The sequence below is a fragment of the Taudactylus pleione genome, unplaced genomic scaffold (assembly GCF_031769625.1).
Source record: "Taudactylus pleione unplaced genomic scaffold, aTauple2 ptg000016l, whole genome shotgun sequence".
In the NCBI taxonomy this organism is placed as follows: Eukaryota; Metazoa; Chordata; class Amphibia; order Anura; family Myobatrachidae; genus Taudactylus; species Taudactylus pleione.
In genome coordinates, this window is record NW_028284418.1 from 17,449,290 (window position 1) to 17,470,754 (window position 21,465).

General features: G+C 33.3%; 10 non-coding genes across 10 annotated transcripts; all 10 read right to left on the reverse strand.

The window, feature by feature from the left end:
• Positions 1 to 963: 963 nt before the first annotated feature.
• TRNAL-UAG (transfer RNA leucine (anticodon UAG)) lies at positions 964 to 1,045 on the reverse strand. Its single transcript has one exon. It is a non-coding gene; the product is annotated as a tRNA-Leu (tRNA).
• Positions 1,046 to 2,693: 1,648 nt separating this feature from the next.
• TRNAL-UAG (transfer RNA leucine (anticodon UAG)) lies at positions 2,694 to 2,775 on the reverse strand. The gene has a single exon. It is a non-coding gene; the product is annotated as a tRNA-Leu (tRNA).
• A 1,650-nt stretch (positions 2,776 to 4,425) lies between these two features.
• TRNAL-UAG (transfer RNA leucine (anticodon UAG)) lies at positions 4,426 to 4,507 on the reverse strand. The gene has a single exon. It is a non-coding gene; the product is annotated as a tRNA-Leu (tRNA).
• A 1,639-nt stretch (positions 4,508 to 6,146) lies between these two features.
• TRNAL-UAG (transfer RNA leucine (anticodon UAG)) lies at positions 6,147 to 6,228 on the reverse strand. Its single transcript has one exon. It is a non-coding gene; the product is annotated as a tRNA-Leu (tRNA).
• Positions 6,229 to 7,878: 1,650 nt separating this feature from the next.
• TRNAL-UAG (transfer RNA leucine (anticodon UAG)) lies at positions 7,879 to 7,960 on the reverse strand. Its single transcript has one exon. It is a non-coding gene; the product is annotated as a tRNA-Leu (tRNA).
• Positions 7,961 to 9,608: 1,648 nt separating this feature from the next.
• Positions 9,609 to 9,690, reverse strand: TRNAL-UAG (transfer RNA leucine (anticodon UAG)). Its single transcript has one exon. It is a non-coding gene; the product is annotated as a tRNA-Leu (tRNA).
• Positions 9,691 to 11,340: 1,650 nt separating this feature from the next.
• Positions 11,341 to 11,422, reverse strand: TRNAL-UAG (transfer RNA leucine (anticodon UAG)). The gene has a single exon. It is a non-coding gene; the product is annotated as a tRNA-Leu (tRNA).
• A 1,648-nt stretch (positions 11,423 to 13,070) lies between these two features.
• Positions 13,071 to 13,152, reverse strand: TRNAL-UAG (transfer RNA leucine (anticodon UAG)). Its single transcript has one exon. It is a non-coding gene; the product is annotated as a tRNA-Leu (tRNA).
• Positions 13,153 to 14,802: 1,650 nt separating this feature from the next.
• Positions 14,803 to 14,884, reverse strand: TRNAL-UAG (transfer RNA leucine (anticodon UAG)). Its single transcript has one exon. It is a non-coding gene; the product is annotated as a tRNA-Leu (tRNA).
• A 3,371-nt stretch (positions 14,885 to 18,255) lies between these two features.
• On the reverse strand, positions 18,256 to 18,337 carry TRNAL-UAG (transfer RNA leucine (anticodon UAG)). Its single transcript has one exon. It is a non-coding gene; the product is annotated as a tRNA-Leu (tRNA).
• Positions 18,338 to 21,465: the final 3,128 nt, after the last annotated feature.

The following is a 21,465-nucleotide window of genomic DNA, read 5'->3' on the forward strand; positions in this document are numbered from 1 at the left end:
ATTATATTTGTCATCAAATTTCCTTCAATTAGTGCAACTGATGTATCCAAATAACTTTTAAGTACTATTCAAATGCCTAAAATAGACAGCTGTGAGATTAAAATCCAGAAAGATAGGAAAGATAGAGAAATCGGAATATAAATCCATCAATTAATACCAATGAGTCACGTTGCCAACATTTCCATCTCTAATTGTGTGATAAGACCACTCAGTAATTAAATATTAGTTATGATATTACTTCTAATTAATTCATGCCAACTTAATTTTGGCTCATCTTTACTCTTAGCAGATAACATTTTTAAAACGTTTGGGAAGTCTCTTGTAACAATGATGAACTGTTGAGTAGCTATAGGAATCTTCCACCAACCAACTTCAGCTGGGTAATATCCTATCTAATGGAAAAAAAGAATCACTTTGCCATCAATAACTGCCCTAGTCTTTGTATAATAAAGATGGCAGTAGTGAGATTTGCACCCATGCCTCCAAAGAGACTGGAGCCTTAATCCAGTGCGTTAGACTGCTCGGCCATGCTACCACATGTGCATGTTGTTAGGGTAGCTCACAGATCTAGAACATCAAAATTAAAGGGTTTTTTTGTTTTAAAGTATTAATTGAAAAGATGTCAGCAAAGGTTAAAAGAAAGTTCATTATTAAACATAAATCCGATGAGAAATTCAGATTTTTTATTGAATTGCATTTTGTTTATTTTCATTGAAATAACAAAAGAAATTGAGATTCATGAAGTAATAAAATATTAGTTCTGATGGGGCACATAATTACTTCATGCAAAATTAAAATTTGAATATCTTTATTGTTAGCAGATATCATTATTTTAAAGGTTTGAGAAGACTGTTGCAACTATGATGAACTGTTGGGAACTTGATGGCTAAGGCAGGGTACTATCACCAACCTTTTTCAGTTGGTTAATATCTGATCAAAAATCAATTCTTTGGAAAATAAGCTTGGCAGCAGTGGGATTTGAATCCACGCCTCCGAAGAGACTGGAGCCTAAATCCAGCGCCTTAGACCGCTTGGCCATGCTACCACTGGCACACATGGAGTTCTTATCTCACAGATCTTTCATCTAATTAAGATTGCTGCAAATTAAATGTTTAATTTTGTTTTAAAGCGACACTTGGAAAGAAGTGTCATGTTAAAAGTCTATGAAATGAAAAACAATTCGCTAATACAAGATTTCAATGAAAGGTAAAAACATCCATGTTTTACTTGGTAATATTGATGAGAACTGATTTTTTAATTTTCTCAGTTACTTTTTGTTTGTTTTAACTGACATATTCAAAAATTGAGATGCTTGCTAGATGCATAATGTAGATCGCAGAGATATTCAAAGCCACTTTTTGAGAGCAACAATACATTTTAGATAGTTCTAAAAAAGGTTTGAGAAAACTATTAAAACCATGATAACTTGTTTTGAGCTACTGCATGTGACAGCTTATGGTGTGCTTCCACTAACCAAATTTAGCTTCTTTTATACCTTATCTACTTTAGGAAAGCACTTTGATATATATCACTGGATCTTCTCCTTGGAGAATAAATATGGCAGCAGTGGGATTTGATTCCAGCAGCTTGAATAGCTCTGTCATCCTACAACCTGCTGTACACTTTAAAATATTTTAACTCTCATATCTGGAATGTCATTCAAAACTTTACCCAGTCAGGAAAAGCTGAGATAAAATGCAAAAGAAGCCAGGTACATTTAACAAGTAATGATTATATTTGTCTTCAGATTTCCTTCATTTAGTGCAACTGATGTATCCAAATAACTTTGAAGTACTATTCAAATGCCTAAGATAGACAGCTGTGAGATTAAAATCCAGAAAGATAGGAAAGATAGAGAAATCGGAATATAAATCCATCAATTTATACCAATGAGTCACGTTGCCAACATTTCCATCTCTAATTGTATGATAAGACCACTCAGTAATTAAATATTAGTTATGATATTACTTCTAATTACTTCATGCCAACTTAATTTTGGCTCATCTTTACTCTTAGCAGATAACATTTTTAAAACGTTTGGGAAGTCTCTTGTAACAATGATGAACTGTTGAGTAGCTATAGGAATCTTCCACCAACCAACTTCAGTTGGGTAATATCCTATCTAATGGAAAAAAAGAATCACTTTGCCATCAATAACTGCCCTACTCTTTGTATAATAAAGATGGCAGTAGTGAGATTTGCACCCACACCTCCAAAGAGACTGGAGCCTTAATCCAGCGCCTTAGACTGCTCGGCCATGCTACCACATGTGCATGTTGTTAGGGTAGCTCACAGATCTAGAACATCAAAATAAAAGGGTTTTTTTGTTTTAAAGTATTAATTGAAAAGATTTCAGCAAAATTTAAAAGAAAGTTCATTATTAAACATAAATCCGATGAGAAATTCAGATTTTTTATAGAATTGCATTATGTTTATTTTCATTGAAATAATAAAAGAAATTGAGATGTATGAAGTAATAAAATATTAGTTCTGATAGGGCACATAATTACTTCATGCAAAATTAAAATTTGAATATCTTTATTGTTAGCAGATATCATTATTTTAAAGGTTTGAATAGACTGTTGCAACTATGATGAACTGTTGGGAACTTGGTGGCTAATGCAGGGTACTATCACCAACCTTTTTCAGTTGGTTAATATCTGATCAAAAATCAATTCTTTGGAAAATAAGCTTGGCAGCAGTGGGATTTGAACCCATGCCTTCGAAGAGACTGGAGCCTAAATCCAGTGCCTTAGACCGCTTGGCCATGCTACCACTGGCACACATGGAGTTCTTATCTCACAGATCTTTCATATAATTAAGATTGCTGCAAATTAAATGTTTAATTTTGTTTTAAAGCGACACTTGGAAAGAAGTGTCATGTTAAAAGTCTATGAAATGAAAAACAATTCGCTAATACAAGATTTCAATGAAAGGTAAAAACATCCATGTTTTACTTGCTAATATTGATGAGAACTGATTTTTTAATTTTCTCAGTTACTTTTTGTTTGTTTTAACTGACATATTCAAAAATTCAGATGCTTGCTAGATGCATAATGTAGATCGCAGAGATATTCAAAGCCACTTTTGGAGAGCAACAATACATTTTAGATAGTTCTAAAAAAGGTTTGAGAAAACTATTAAAACCATGATAACTTGTTTTGAGCTACTGCATGTGACAGCTTATGGTGTGCTTCCACTAACCAAATTTAGCTTCTTTTATACCTTATCTACTTTAGGAAAGCACTTTGATATATATCACTGGATCTTCTCCTTGGAGAATATATATGGCAGCAGTGGGATTTGATTCCAGCAGCTTGAATAGCTCTGTCATCCTACAACCTGCTTAACACTTTAAAATATTTTAGCTCTCATATCTGGAATGTCATTCAAAACTTTACCCAAAGTCAGGAAAAGCTGAGATAAAATGCAAAAGAAGCCAGGTACATTTAACAAGTAATGATTATATTTGTCATCAAATTTCCTTCAATTAGTGCAACTGATGTATCCAAATAACTTTTAAGTACTATTCAAATGCCTAAAATAGACAGCTGTGAGATTAAAATCCAGAAAGATAGGAAAGATAGAGAAATCGGAATATAAATCCATCAATTAATACCAATGAGTCACGTTGCCAACATTTCCATCTCTAATTGTGTGATAAGACCACTCAGTAATTAAATATTAGTTATGATATTACTTCTAATTAATTCATGCCAACTTAATTTTGGCTCATCTTTACTCTTAGCAGATAACATTTTTAAAACGTTTGGGAAGTCTCTTGTAACAATGATGAAGTGTTGAGTAGCTATAGGAATCTTCCACCAACCAACTTCAGCTGGGTAATATCCTATCTAATGGAAAAAAAGAATCACTTTGCCATCAATAACTGCCCTAGTCTTTGTATAATAAAGATGGCAGTAGTGAGATTTGCACCCATGCCTCCAAAGAGACTGGAGCCTTAATCCAGTGCGTTAGACTGCTCGGCCATGCTACCACATGTGCATGTTGTTAGGGTAGCTCACAGATCTAGAACATCAAAATTAAAGGGTTTTTTTGTTTTAAAGTATTAATTGAAAAGATGTCAGCAAAGGTTAAAAGATAGTTCATTATTAAACATAAATCCGATGAGAAATTCAGATTTTTTATTGAATTGCATTTTGTTTATTTTCATTGAAATAACAAAAGAAATTGAGATTCATGAAGTAATAAAATATTAGTTCTGATGGGGCACATAATTACTTCATGCAAAATTAAAATTTGAATATCTTTATTGTTAGCAGATATCATTATTGTAAAGGTTTGAGAAGACTGTTGCAACTATGATGAACTGTTGGGAACTTGGTGGCTAAGGCAGGGTACTATCACCAACCTTTTTCAGTTGGTTAATATCTGATCAAAAATCAATTCTTTGGAAAATAAGCTTGGCAGCAGTGGGATTTGAATCCACGCCTCCGAAGAGACTGGAGCCTAAATCCAGCGCCTTAGACCGCTCGGCCATGCTACCACTGGCACACATGGAGTTCTTATCTCACAGATCTTTCATATAATTAAGATTGCTGCAAATTAAATGTTTAATTTTGTTTTAAAGCGACACTTGGAAAGAAGTGTCATGTTAAAAGTCTATGAAATGAAAAACAATTCGCTAATACAAGATTTCAATGAAAGGTAAAAACATCCATGTTTTACTTGGTAATATTGATGAGAACTGATTTTTTAATTTTCTCAGTTACTTTTTGTTTGTTTTAACTGACATATTCAAAAATTGAGATGCTTGCTAGATGCATAATGTAGATCGCAGAGATATTGAAATCCACTTTTGGAGAGCAACAATACATTTTAGAAAGTTCTAAAAAAGGTTTGAGAAAACTATTAAAACCTTTTGAGCTACTGCATGTGACAGCTTATGGTGTGCTTCCATTAACCAAATTTAGCTTCTTTTATACCTTATCTACTTTAGGAAAGCACTTTGATATATATCACTGGATCTTCTCCTTGGACAATAAATATGGCAGCAGTGGGATTTGATTCCAGCAGCTTGAATAGCTCTGTCATCCTACAACCTGCTTAACAATTTAAAATATTTTAGCTCTCATATCTGGAATGTCATTCAAAACTTTACCCAAAGTCAGGAAAAGCTGAGATAAAATGCAAAAGAAGCCAGGTACATTTAACAAGTAATGATTATATTTGTCTTCAAATTTCCTTCATTTAGTGCAACTGATGTATCCAAATAACTTTGAAGTACTATTCAAATGCCTAAGATAGACAGCTGTGAGATTAAAATCCAGAAAGATAGGAAAGATAGAGAAAGCGGAATATAAATCCATCAATTTATACCAATGAGTCACGTTGCCAACATTTCCATCTCTAATTGTATGATAAGACCACTCAGTAATTAAATATTAGTTATGATATTACTTCTAATTACTTCATGCCAACTTCATTTTGGCTCATCTTTACTCTTAGCAATTAACATTTTTAAAACGTTTGGGAAGTCTCTTGTAACAATGATGAACTGTTGAGTAGCTATAGGAATCTTCCACCAACCAACTTCAGCTGGGTAATATCCTATCTAATGGAAAAAAAGAATCACTTTGCCATCAATAACTGCCCTACTCTTTGTATAATAAAGATGGCAGTAGTGAGATTTGCACCCACACCTCCAAAGAGACTGGAGCCTTAATCCAGCGCCTTAGACTGCTCGGCCATGCTACCACATGTGCATGTTGTTAGGGTAGCTCACAGATCTAGAACATCAAAATAAAAGGGTTTTTTTGTTTTAAAGTATTAATTGAAAAGATGTCAGCAAAATTTAAAAGAAAGTTCATTATTAAACATAAATCCGATGAGAAATTCAGATTTTTTATAGAATTGCATTATGTTTATTTTCATTGAAATAACAAAAGAAATTGAGATGTATGAAGTAATAAAATATTAGTTCTGATAGGGCACATAATTACTTCATGCAAAATTAAAATTTGAATATCTTTATTGTTAGCAGATATCATTATTTTAAAGGTTTGAATAGACTGCTGCAACTATGATGAACTGTTGGGAACTTGGTGGCTAATGCAGGGTACTATCACCAACCTTTTTCAGTTGGTTAATATCTGATCAAAAATCAATTCTTTGGAAAATAAGCTTGGCAGCAGTGGGATTTGAACCCACGCCTTCAAAGAGACTGGAGCCTAAATCCAGTGCCTTAGACCGCTTGGCCATGCTACCACTGGCACACATGGAGTTCTTATCTCACAGATCTTTCATATAATTAAGATTGCTGCAAATTAAATGTTTAATTTTGTTTTAAAGCGACACTTGGAAAGAAGTGTCATGTTAAAAGTCTATGAAATGAAAAACAATTCGCTAATACAAGATTTCAATGAAAGGTAAAAACATCCATGTTTTACTTGCTAATATTGATGAGAACTGATTTTTTAATTTTCTCAGTTACTTTTTGTTTGTTTTAACTGACATATTCAAAAATTCAGATGCTTGCTAGATGCATAATGTAGATCGCAGAGATATTCAAAGCCACTTTTGGAGAGCAACAATACATTTTAGATAGTTCTAAAAAAGGTTTGAGAAAACTATTAAAACCATGATAACTTGTTTTGAGCTACTGCATGTGACAGCTTATGGTGTGCTTCCACTAACCAAATTTAGCTTCTTTTATACCTTATCTACTTTAGGAAAGCACTTTGATATATATCACTGGATCTTCTCCTTGGAGAATATATATGGCAGCAGTGGGATTTGATTCCAGCAGCTTGAATAGCTCTGTCATCCTACAACCTGCTTAACACTTTAAAATATTTTAGCTCTCATATCTGGAATGTCATTCAAAACTTTACCAAAAGTCAGGAAAAGCTGAGATAAAATGCAAAAGAAGCCAGGTACATTTAACAAGTAATGATTATATTTGTCATCAAATTTCCTTCAATTAGTGCAACTGATGTATCCAAATAACTTTTAAGTACTATTCAAATGCCTAAAATAGACAGCTGTGAGATTAAAATCCAGAAAGATAGGAAAGATAGAGAAATCGGAATATAAATCCATCAATTAATACCAATGAGTCACGTTGCCAACATTTCCATCTCTAATTGTGTGATAAGACCACTCAGTAATTAAATATTAGTTATGATATTACTTCTAATTAATTCATGCCAACTTAATTTTGGCTCATCTTTACTCTTAGCAGATAACATTTTTAAAACGTTTGGGAAGTCTCTTGTAACAATGATGAACTGTTGAGTAGCTATAGGAATCTTCCACCAACCAACTTCAGCTGGGTAATATCCTATCTAATGGAAAAAAAGAATCACTTTGCCATCAATAACTGCCCTAGTCTTTGTATAATAAAGATGGCAGTAGTGAGATTTGCACCCATGCCTCCAAAGAGACTGGAGCCTTAATCCAGTGCGTTAGACTGCTCGGCCATGCTACCACATGTGCATGTTGTTAGGGTAGCTCACAGATCTAGAACATCAAAATTAAAGGGTTTTTTTGTTTTAAAGTATTAATTGAAAAGATGTCAGCAAAGGTTAAAAGAAAGTTCATTATTAAACATAAATCCGATGAGAAATTCAGATTTTTTATTGAATTGCATTTTGTTTATTTTCATTGAAATAACAAAAGAAATTGAGATTCATGAAGTAATAAAATATTAGTTCTGATGGGGCACATAATTACTTCATGCAAAATTAAAATTTGAATATCTTTATTGTTAGCAGATATCATTATTTTAAAGGTTTGAGAAGACTGTTGCAACTATGATGAACTGTTGGGAACTTGATGGCTAAGGCAGGGTACTATCACCAACCTTTTTCAGTTGGTTAATATCTGATCAAAAATCAATTCTTTGGAAAATAAGCTTGGCAGCAGTGGGATTTGAATCCACGCCTCCGAAGAGACTGGAGCCTAAATCCAGCGCCTTAGACCGCTTGGCCATGCTACCACTGGCACACATGGAGTTCTTATCTCACAGATCTTTCATCTAATTAAGATTGCTGCAAATTAAATGTTTAATTTTGTTTTAAAGCGACACTTGGAAAGAAGTGTCATGTTAAAAGTCTATGAAATGAAAAACAATTCGCTAATACAAGATTTCAATGAAAGGTAAAAACATCCATGTTTTACTTGGTAATATTGATGAGAACTGATTTTTTAATTTTCTCAGTTACTTTTTGTTTGTTTTAACTGACATATTCAAAAATTGAGATGCTTGCTAGATGCATAATGTAGATCGCAGAGATATTCAAAGCCACTTTTTGAGAGCAACAATACATTTTAGATAGTTCTAAAAAAGGTTTGAGAAAACTATTAAAACCATGATAACTTGTTTTGAGCTACTGCATGTGACAGCTTATGGTGTGCTTCCACTAACCAAATTTAGCTTCTTTTATACCTTATCTACTTTAGGAAAGCACTTTGATATATATCACTGGATCTTCTCCTTGGAGAATAAATATGGCAGCAGTGGGATTTGATTCCAGCAGCTTGAATAGCTCTGTCATCCTACAACCTGCTGTACACTTTAAAATATTTTAACTCTCATATCTGGAATGTCATTCAAAACTTTACCCAGTCAGGAAAAGCTGAGATAAAATGCAAAAGAAACCAGGTACATTTAACAAGTAATGATTATATTTGTCTTCAGATTTCCTTCATTTAGTGCAACTGATGTATCCAAATAACTTTGAAGTACTATTCAAATGCCTAAGATAGACAGCTGTGAGATTAAAATCCAGAAAGATAGGAAAGATAGAGAAATCGGAATATAAATCCATCAATTTATACCAATGAGTCACGTTGCCAACATTTCCATCTCTAATTGTATGATAAGACCACTCAGTAATTAAATATTAGTTATGATATTACTTCTAATTACTTCATGCCAACTTAATTTTGGCTCATCTTTACTCTTAGCAGATAACATTTTTAAAACGTTTGGGAAGTCTCTTGTAACAATGATGAACTGTTGAGTAGCTATAGGAATCTTCCACCAACCAACTTCAGTTGGGTAATATCCTATCTAATGGAAAAAAAGAATCACTTTGCCATCAATAACTGCCCTACTCTTTGTATAATAAAGATGGCAGTAGTGAGATTTGCACCCATGCCTCCAAAGAGACTGGAGCCTTAATCCAGCGCTTTAGACTGCTCGGCCATGCTACCACATGTGCATGTTGTTAGGGTAGCTCACAGATCTAGAACATCAAAATTAAAGGTTTTTTTTGTTTTAAAGTATTAATTGAAAAGATGTCAGCAAAGGTTAAAAGAAAGTTCATTATTAAACATAAATCCGATGAGAAATTCAGATTTTTTATTGAATTGCATTTTGTTTATTTTCATTGAAATAACAAAAGAAATTGAGATGTATGAAGTAATAAAATATTAGTTCTGATAGGGCACATAATTACTTCATGCAAAATTAAAATTTGAATATCTTTATTGTTAGCAGATATCATTATTTTAAAGGTTTGAATAGACTGCTGCAACTATGATGAACTGTTGGGAACTTGGTGGCTAATGCAGGGTACTATCACCAACCTTTTTCAGTTGGTTAATATCTGATCAAAAATCAATTCTTTGGAAAATAAGCTTGGCAGCAGTGGGATTTGAACCCACGCCTTCAAAGAGACTGGAGCCTAAATCCAGTGCCTTAGACCGCTTGGCCATGCTACCACTGGCACACATGGAGTTCTTATCTCACAGATCTTTCATATAATTAAGATTGCTGCAAATTAAATGTTTAATTTTGTTTTAAAGCGACACTTGGAAAGAAGTGTCATGTTAAAAGTCTATGAAATGAAAAACAATTCGCTAATACAAGATTTCAATGAAAGGTAAAAACATCCATGTTTTACTTGCTAATATTGATGAGAACTGATTTTTTAATTTTCTCAGTTACTTTTTGTTTGTTTTAACTGACATATTCAAAAATTCAGATGCTTGCTAGATGCATAATGTAGATCGCAGAGATATTCAAAGCCACTTTTGGAGAGCAACAATACATTTTAGATAGTTCTAAAAAAGGTTTGAGAAAACTATTAAAACCATGATAACTTGTTTTGAGCTACTGCATGTGACAGCTTATGGTGTGCTTCCACTAACCAAATTTAGCTTCTTTTATACCTTATCTACTTTAGGAAAGCACTTTGATATATATCACTGGATCTTCTCCTTGGAGAATATATATGGCAGCAGTGGGATTTGATTCCAGCAGCTTGAATAGCTCTGTCATCCTACAACCTGCTTAACACTTTAAAATATTTTAGCTCTCATATCTGGAATGTCATTCAAAACTTTACCAAAAGTCAGGAAAAGCTGAGATAAAATGCAAAAGAAGCCAGGTACATTTAACAAGTAATGATTATATTTGTCATCAAATTTCCTTCAATTAGTGCAACTGATGTATCCAAATAACTTTTAAGTACTATTCAAATGCCTAAAATAGACAGCTGTGAGATTAAAATCCAGAAAGATAGGAAAGATAGAGAAATCGGAATATAAATCCATCAATTAATACCAATGAGTCACGTTGCCAACATTTCCATCTCTAATTGTGTGATAAGACCACTCAGTAATTAAATATTAGTTATGATATTACTTCTAATTAATTCATGCCAACTTAATTTTGGCTCATCTTTACTCTTAGCAGATAACATTTTTAAAACGTTTGGGAAGTCTCTTGTAACAATGATGAACTGTTGAGTAGCTATAGGAATCTTCCACCAACCAACTTCAGCTGGGTAATATCCTATCTAATGGAAAAAAAGAATCACTTTGCCATCAATAACTGCCCTAGTCTTTGTATAATAAAGATGGCAGTAGTGAGATTTGCACCCATGCCTCCAAAGAGACTGGAGCCTTAATCCAGTGCGTTAGACTGCTCGGCCATGCTACCACATGTGCATGTTGTTAGGGTAGCTCACAGATCTAGAACATCAAAATTAAAGGGTTTTTTTGTTTTAAAGTATTAATTGAAAAGATGTCAGCAAAGGTTAAAAGAAAGTTCATTATTAAACATAAATCCGATGAGAAATTCAGATTTTTTATTGAATTGCATTTTGTTTATTTTCATTGAAATAACAAAAGAAATTGAGATTCATGAAGTAATAAAATATTAGTTCTGATGGGGCACATAATTACTTCATGCAAAATTAAAATTTGAATATCTTTATTGTTAGCAGATATCATTATTTTAAAGGTTTGAGAAGACTGTTGCAACTATGATGAACTGTTGGGAACTTGATGGCTAAGGCAGGGTACTATCACCAACCTTTTTCAGTTGGTTAATATCTGATCAAAAATCAATTCTTTGGAAAATAAGCTTGGCAGCAGTGGGATTTGAATCCACGCCTCCGAAGAGACTGGAGCCTAAATCCAGCGCCTTAGACCGCTTGGCCATGCTACCACTGGCACACATGGAGTTCTTATCTCACAGATCTTTCATCTAATTAAGATTGCTGCAAATTAAATGTTTAATTTTGTTTTAAAGCGACACTTGGAAAGAAGTGTCATGTTAAAAGTCTATGAAATGAAAAACAATTCGCTAATACAAGATTTCAATGAAAGGTAAAAACATCCATGTTTTACTTGGTAATATTGATGAGAACTGATTTTTTAATTTTCTCAGTTACTTTTTGTTTGTTTTAACTGACATATTCAAAAATTGAGATGCTTGCTAGATGCATAATGTAGATCGCAGAGATATTCAAAGCCACTTTTTGAGAGCAACAATACATTTTAGATAGTTCTAAAAAAGGTTTGAGAAAACTATTAAAACCATGATAACTTGTTTTGAGCTACTGCATGTGACAGCTTATGGTGTGCTTCCACTAACCAAATTTAGCTTCTTTTATACCTTATCTACTTTAGGAAAGCACTTTGATATATATCACTGGATCTTCTCCTTGGAGAATAAATATGGCAGCAGTGGGATTTGATTCCAGCAGCTTGAATAGCTCTGTCATCCTACAACCTGCTGTACACTTTAAAATATTTTAACTCTCATATCTGGAATGTCATTCAAAACTTTACCCAGTCAGGAAAAGCTGAGATAAAATGCAAAAGAAACCAGGTACATTTAACAAGTAATGATTATATTTGTCTTCAGATTTCCTTCATTTAGTGCAACTGATGTATCCAAATAACTTTGAAGTACTATTCAAATGCCTAAGATAGACAGCTGTGAGATTAAAATCCAGAAAGATAGGAAAGATAGAGAAATCGGAATATAAATCCATCAATTTATACCAATGAGTCACGTTGCCAACATTTCCATCTCTAATTGTATGATAAGACCACTCAGTAATTAAATATTAGTTATGATATTACTTCTAATTACTTCATGCCAACTTAATTTTGGCTCATCTTTACTCTTAGCAGATAACATTTTTAAAACGTTTGGGAAGTCTCTTGTAACAATGATGAACTGTTGAGTAGCTATAGGAATCTTCCACCAACCAACTTCAGTTGGGTAATATCCTATCTAATGGAAAAAAAGAATCACTTTGCCATCAATAACTGCCCTACTCTTTGTATAATAAAGATGGCAGTAGTGAGATTTGCACCCACACCTCCAAAGAGACTGGAGCCTTAATCCAGCGCCTTAGACTGCTCGGCCATGCTACCACATGTGCATGTTGTTAGGGTAGCTCACAGATCTAGAACATCAAAATAAAAGGGTTTTTTTGTTTTAAAGTATTAATTGAAAAGATGTCAGCAAAATTTTAAAGAAAGTTCATTATTAAACATAAATCCGATGAGAAATTCAGATTTTTTATAGAATTGCATTATGTTTATTTTCATTGAAATAATAAAAGAAATTGAGATGTATGAAGTAATAAAATATTAGTTCTGATAGGGCACATAATTACTTCATGCAAAATTAAAATTTGAATATCTTTATTGTTAGCAGATATCATTATTTTAAAGGTTCGAATAAACTGTTGCAACTATGATGAACTGTTGGGAACTTGGTGGCTAATGCAGGGTACTATCACCAACCTTTTTCAGTTGGTTAATATCTGATCAAAAATCAATTCTTTGGAAAATAAGCTTGGCAGCAGTGGGATTTGAACCCACGCCTTCGAAGAGACTGGAGCCTAAATCCAGTGCCTTAGACCGCTTGGCCATGCTACCACTGGCACACATGGAGTTCTTATCTCACAGATCTTTCATATAATTAAGATTGCTGCAAATTAAATGTTTAATTTTGTTTTAAAGCGACACTTGGAAAGAAGTGTCATGTTAAAAGTCTATGAAATGAAAAACAATTCGCTAATACAAGATTTCAATGAAAGGTAAAAACATCCATGTTTTACTTGCTAATATTGATGAGAACTGATTTTTTAATTTTCTCAGTTACTTTTTGTTTGTTTTAACTGACATATTCAAAAATTCAGATGCTTGCTAGATGCATAATGTAGATCGCAGAGATATTCAAAGCCACTTTTGGAGAGCAACAATACATTTTAGATAGTTCTAAAAAAGGTTTGAGAAAACTATTAAAACCATGATAACTTGTTTTGAGCTACTGCATGTGACAGCTTATGGTGTGCTTCCACTAACCAAATTTAGCTTCTTTTATACCTTATCTACTTTAGGAAAGCACTTTGATATATATCACTGGATCTTCTCCTTGGAGAATATATATGGCAGCAGTGGGATTTGATTCCAGCAGCTTGAATAGCTCTGTCATCCTACAACCTGCTTAACACTTTAAAATATTTTAGCTCTCATATCTGGAATGTCATTCAAAACTTTACCCAAAGTCAGGAAAAGCTGAGATAAAATGCAAAAGAAGCCAGGTACATTTAACAAGTAATGATTATATTTGTCATCAAATTTCCTTCAATTAGTGCAACTGATGTATCCAAATAACTTTTAAGTACTATTCAAATGCCTAAAATAGACAGCTGTGAGATTAAAATCCAGAAAGATAGGAAAGATAGAGAAATCGGAATATAAATCCATCAATTAATACCAATGAGTCACGTTGCCAACATTTCCATCTCTAATTGTGTGATAAGACCACTCAGTAATTAAATATTAGTTATGATATTACTTCTAATTAATTCATGCCAACTTAATTTTGGCTCATCTTTACTCTTAGCAGATAACATTTTTAAAACGTTTGGGAAGTCTCTTGTAACAATGATGAAGTGTTGAGTAGCTATAGGAATCTTCCACCAACCAACTTCAGCTGGGTAATATCCTATCTAATGGAAAAAAAGAATCACTTTGCCATCAATAACTGCCCTAGTCTTTGTATAATAAAGATGGCAGTAGTGAGATTTGCACCCATGCCTCCAAAGAGACTGGAGCCTTAATCCAGTGCGTTAGACTGCTCGGCCATGCTACCACATGTGCATGTTGTTAGGGTAGCTCACAGATCTAGAACATCAAAATTAAAGGGTTTTTTTGTTTTAAAGTATTAATTGAAAAGATGTCAGCAAAGGTTAAAAGATAGTTCATTATTAAACATAAATCCGATGAGAAATTCAGATTTTTTATTGAATTGCATTTTGTTTATTTTCATTGAAATAACAAAAGAAATTGAGATTCATGAAGTAATAAAATATTAGTTCTGATGGGGCACATAATTACTTCATGCAAAATTAAAATTTGAATATCTTTATTGTTAGCAGATATCATTATTGTAAAGGTTTGAGAAGACTGTTGCAACTATGATGAACTGTTGGGAACTTGGTGGCTAAGGCAGGGTACTATCACCAACCTTTTTCAGTTGGTTAATATCTGATCAAAAATCAATTCTTTGGAAAATAAGCTTGGCAGCAGTGGGATTTGAATCCACGCCTCCGAAGAGACTGGAGCCTAAATCCAGCGCCTTAGACCGCTCGGCCATGCTACCACTGGCACACATGGAGTTCTTATCTCACAGATCTTTCATATAATTAAGATTGCTGCAAATTAAATGTTTAATTTTGTTTTAAAGCGACACTTGGAAAGAAGTGTCATGTTAAAAGTCTATGAAATGAAAAACAATTCGCTAATACAAGATTTCAATGAAAGGTAAAAACATCCATGTTTTACTTGGTAATATTGATGAGAACTGATTTTTTAATTTTCTCGGTTACTTTTTGTTTGTTTTAACTGACATATTCAAAAATTGAGATGCTTGCTAGATGCATAATGTAGATCGCAGAGATATTGAAAGCCACTTTTGGAGAGCAACAATACATTTTAGAAAGTTCTAAAAAAGGTTTGAGAAAACTATTAAAACCTTTTGAGCTACTGCATGTGACAGCTTATGGTGTGCTTCCATTAACCAAATTTAGCTTCTTTTATACCTTATCTACTTTAGGAAAGCACTTTGATATATATCACTGGATCTTCTCCTTGGACAATAAATATGGCAGCAGTGGGATTTGATTCCAGCAGCTTGAATAGCTCTGTCATCCTACAACCTGCTTAACAATTTAAAATATTTTAGCTCTCATATCTGGAATGTCATTCAAAACTTTACCCAAAGTCAGGAAAAGCTGAGATAAAATGCAAAAGAAGCCAGGTACATTTAACAAGTAATGATTATATTTGTCTTCAAATTTCCTTCATTTAGTGCAACTGATGTATCCAAATAACTTTGAAGTACTATTCAAATGCCTAAGATAGACAGCTGTGAGATTAAAATCCAGAAAGATAGGAAAGATAGAGAAAGCGGAATATAAATCCATCAATTTATACCAATGAGTCACGTTGCCAACATTTCCATCTCTAATTGTATGATAAGACCACTCAGTAATTAAATATTAGTTATGATATTACTTCTAATTACTTCATGCCAACTTCATTTTGGCTCATCTTTACTCTTAGCAATTAACATTTTTAAAACGTTTGGGAAGTCTCTTGTAACAATGATGAACTGTTGAGTAGCTATAGGAATCTTCCACCAACCAACTTCAGCTGGGTAATATCCTATCTAATGGAAAAAAAGAATCACTTTGCCATCAATAACTGCCCTACTCTTTGTATAATAAAGATGGCAGTAGTGAGATTTGCACCCACGCCTCCAAAGAGACTGGAGCCTTAATCCAGCGCCTTAGACTGCTCGGCCATGCTACCACATGTGCATGTTGTTAGGTTAGCTCACAGATCTAGAACATCAAAATTAAAGGGTTTTTTTGTTTTAAAGTATTAATTGAAAAGATGTCAGCAAAGGTTAAAAGAAAGTTCATTATTAAACATAAATCCGATGAGAAATTCAGATTTTTTATTGAATTGCATTTTGTTTATTTTCATTGAAATAATAAAAGAAATTGAGATGCATGAAGTAATAAAATATTCGTTCTGATAGGGCACATAATTACTTCATGCAACATTAAAATTTGAATATCTTTATTGTTAGCAGATATCATTATTTTAAAGGTTTGAGAAGACTGTTGCAACTATGATGAACTGTTGGGAACTTGGTGGCTAATGCAGGGTACTATCACCAACCTTTTTCAGTTGGTTAATATCTGATCAAAAATCAATTCTTTGGAAAATAAGATTGGCAGCAGTGGGATTTGAACCCATGCCTCCGAAGAGACTGGAGCCTACATCCAGCACCTTAGACCGCTCGGCCAAGCTACCACTGGCGCACATGGAGTTCTTATCTCACAGATCTTTCATATAATTAAGATTGCTGCAAATTAAATGTTTAATTTTGTTTTAAAGCGACACTTCGAAAGAAGTGTCATGTTAAAAGTCTATGAAATGATAAACAATACGCTAATACAAGAATTCAATGAAAGGTAAAAACATCCATGTTATACTTGGTAATATTGATGAGAACTGATTTTTTAATTTTCTCAGTTACTTTTTGTTTGTTTTAACTGACATATTCAAAAATTGAGATGCTTGCTAGATGCATAATGTAGATCGCAGAGATATTCAAAGCCACTTTTTGAGAGCAACAATACAATTTAGATAGTTCTAAAAAAGGTTTGAGAAAACTATTAAAACCATGATAACTTGTTTTGAGCTACTGCATGTGACAGCTTATGGTGTGCTTCCACTAACCAAATTTAGCTTCTTTTATACCTTATCTACTTTAGGAAAGCACTTTGATATATATCACTGGATCTTCTCCTTGGAGAATATATATGGCAGCAGTGGGATTTGATTCCAGCAGCTTGAATAGCTCTGTCATCCTACAACCTGCTTAACACTTTAAAATATTTTAGCTCTCATATCTGGAATGTCATTCAAAACTTTACCCAAAGTCAGGAAAAGCTGAGATAAAATGCAAAAGAAGCCAGGTACATTTAACAAGTAATGATTATATTTGTCATCAAATTTCCTTCAATTAGTGCAACTGATGTATCCAAATAACTTTTAAGTACTATTCAAATGCCTAAAATAGACAGCTGTGAGATTAAAATCCAGAAAGATAGGAAAGATAGAGAAATCGGAATATAAATCCATCAATTAATACCAATGAGTCACGTTGCCAACATTTCCATCTCTAATTGTGTGATAAGACCACTCAGTAATTAAATATTAGTTATGATATTACTTCTAATTAATTCATGCCAACTTAATTTTGGCTCATCTTTACTCTTAGCAGATAACATTTTTAAAACGTTTGGGAAGTCTCTTGTAACAATGATGAAGTGTTGAGTAGCTATAGGAATCTTCCACCAACCAACTTCAGCTGGGTAATATCCTATCTAATGGAAAAAAAGAATCACTTTGCCATCAATAACTGCCCTAGTCTTTGTATAATAAAGATGGCAGTAGTGAGATTTGCACCCATGCCTCCAAAGAGACTGGAGCCTTAATCCAGTGCGTTAGACTGCTCGGCCATGCTACCACATGTGCATGTTGTTAGGGTAGCTCACAGATCTAGAACATCAAAATTAAAGGGTTTTTTTGTTTTAAAGTATTAATTGAAAAGATGTCAGCAAAGGTTAAAAGATAGTTCATTATTAAACATAAATCCGATGAGAAATTCAGATTTTTTATTGAATTGCATTTTGTTTATTTTCATTGAAATAACAAAAGAAATTGAGATTCATGAAGTAATAAAATATTAGTTCTGATGGGGCACATAATTACTTCATGCAAAATTAAAATTTGAATATCTTTATTGTTAGCAGATATCATTATTGTAAAGGTTTGAGAAGACTGTTGCAACTATGATGAACTGTTGGGAACTTGGTGGCTAAGGCAGGGTACTATCACCAACCTTTTTCAGTTGGTTAATATCTGATCAAAAATCAATTCTTTGGAAAATAAGCTTGGCAGCAGTGGGATTTGAATCCACGCCTCCGAAGAGACTGGAGCCTAAATCCAGCGCCTTAGACCGCTCGGCCATGCTACCACTGGCACACATGGAGTTCTTATCTCACAGATCTTTCATATAATTAAGATTGCTGCAAATTAAATGTTTAATTTTGTTTTAAAGCGACACTTGGAAAGAAGTGTCATGTTAAAAGTCTATGAAATGAAAAACAATTCGCTAATACAAGATTTCAATGAAAGGTAAAAACATCCATGTTTTACTTGGTAATATTGATGAGAACTGATTTTTTAATTTTCTCGGTTACTTTTTGTTTGTTTTAACTGACATATTCAAAAATTGAGATGCTTGCTAGATGCATAATGTAGATCGCAGAGATATTGAAAGCCACTTTTGGAGAGCAACAATACATTTTAGAAAGTTCTAAAAAAGGTTTGAGAAAACTATTAAAACCTTTTGAGCTACTGCATGTGACAGCTTATGGTGTGCTTCCATTAACCAAATTTAGCTTCTTTTATACCTTATCTACTTTAGGAAAGCACTTTGATATATATCACTGGATCTTCTCCTTGGACAATAAATATGGCAGCAGTGGGATTTGATTCCAGCAGCTTGAATAGCTCTGTCATCCTACAACCTGCTTAACAATTTAAAATATTTTAGCTCTCATATCTGGAATGTCATTCAAAACTTTACCCAAAGTCAGGAAAAGCTGAGATAAAATGCAAAAGAAGCCAGGTACATTTAACAAGTAATGATTATATTTGTCTTCAAATTTCCTTCATTTAGTGCAACTGATGTATCCAAATAACTTTGAAGTACTATTCAAATGCCTAAGATAGACAGCTGTGAGATTAAAATCCAGAAAGATAGGAAAGATAGAGAAAGCGGAATATAAATCCATCAATTTATACCAATGAGTCACGTTGCCAACATTTCCATCTCTAATTGTATGATAAGACCACTCAGTAATTAAATATTAGTTATGATATTACTTCTAATTACTTCATGCCAACTTCATTTTGGCTCATCTTTACTCTTAGCAATTAACATTTTTAAAACGTTTGGGAAGTCTCTTGTAACAATGATGAACTGTTGAGTAGCTATAGGAATCTTCCACCAACCAACTTCAGCTGGGTAATATCCTATCTAATGGAAAAAAAGAATCACTTTGCCATCAATAACTGCCCTACTCTTTGTATAATAAAGATGGCAGTAGTGAGATTTGCACCCACGCCTCCAAAGAGACTGGAGCCTTAATCCAGCGCCTTAGACTGCTCGGCCATGCTACCACATGTGCATGTTGTTAGGTTAGCTCACAGATCTAGAACATCAAAATTAAAGGGTTTTTTTGTTTTAAAGTATTAATTGAAAAGATGTCAGCAAAGGTTAAAAGAAAGTTCATTATTAAACATAAATCCGATGAGAAATTCAGATTTTTTATTGAATTGCATTTTGTTTATTTTCATTGAAATAATAAAAGAAATTGAGATGCATGAAGTAATAAAATATTCGTTCTGATAGGGCACATAATTACTTCATGCAACATTAAAATTTGAATATCTTTATTGTTAGCAGATATCATTATTTTAAAGGTTTGAGAAGACTGTTGCAACTATGATGAACTGTTGGGAACTTGGTGGCTAATGCAGGGTACTATCACCAACCTTTTTCAGTTGGTTAATATCTGATCAAAAATCAATTCTTTGGAAAATAAGATTGGCAGCAGTGGGATTTGAACCCATGCCTCCGAAGAGACTGGAGCCTACATCCAGCACCTTAGACCGCTCGGCCAAGCTACCACTGGCGCACATGGAGTTCTTATCTCACAGATCTTTCATATAATTAAGATTGCTGCAAATTAAATGTTTAATTTTGTTTTAAAGCGACACTTCGAAAGAAGTGTCATGTTAAAAGTCTATGAAATGATAAACAATACGCTAATACAAGAATTCAATGAAAGGTAAAAACATCCATGTTATACTTGGTAATATTGATGAGAACTGATTTTTTAATTTTCTCAGTTACTTTTTGTTTGTTTTAACTGACATATTCAAAAATTGAGATGCTTGCTAGATGCATAATGTAGATCGCAGAGATATTCAAAGCCACTTTTTGAGAGCAACAATACAATTTAGATAGTTCTAAAAAAGGTTTGAGAAAACTATTAAAACCATGATAACTTGTTTTGAGCTACTGCATGTGACAGCTTATGGTGTGCTTCCACCAACCAAATTTAGCTTCTTTTATACCTTATCTACTTTAGGAATACACTTTGATATATATCACTGGATCTTCTCCTTGGAGAATAAATATGGCAGCAGTGGGATTTGATTCCAGCAGCTTGAATAGCTCTGTCATCCTACAACCTGCTGTACACTTTAAAATATTTTAACTCTCATATCTGGAATGTCATTCAAAACTTTACCCAAAGTCAGGAAAAGCAGAGATAAAATGTAAAAGAAGCCAGGTACATTTAACAAGTAATGATTATATTTGTCTTCAGATTTCCTTCATTTAGTGCAACTGATGTATCCAAATAACTTTGAAGTACTATTCAAATGCCTAAGATAGACAGCTGTGAGATTAAAATCCAGAAAGATAGGAAAGATAGAGAAATCGGAATATAAATCCATCAATTTATACCAATGAGTCACGTTGCCAACATTTCCATCTCTAATTGTATGATAAGACCACTCAGTAATTAAATATTAGTTATGATATTACTTCTAATTACTTCATGCCAACTTAATTTTGGCTCATCTTTACTCTTAGCAGATAACATTTTTAAAACGTTTGGGAAGTCTCTTGTAACAATGATGAACTGTTGAGTAGCTATAGAAATCTTCCACCAACCAACTTCAGTTGGGTAATATCCTATCTAATGGAAAAAAAGAATCACTTTGCCATCAATAACTGGCCTACTCTTTGTATAATAAAGATGGCAGTAGTGAGATTTGCACCCACACCTCCAAAGAGACTGGAGCCTTAATCCAGCGCCTTAGACTGCTCGGCCATGCTACCACATGTGCATGTTGTTAGGGTAGCTCACAGATCTAGAACATCAAAATAAAAGGGTTTTTTTGTTTTAAAGTATTAATTGAAAAGATGTCAGCAAAATTTAAAAGAATGTTCATTATTAAACATAAATCCGATGAGAAATTCAGATTTTTTATAGAATTGCATTTTGTTTATTTTCATTGAAATAA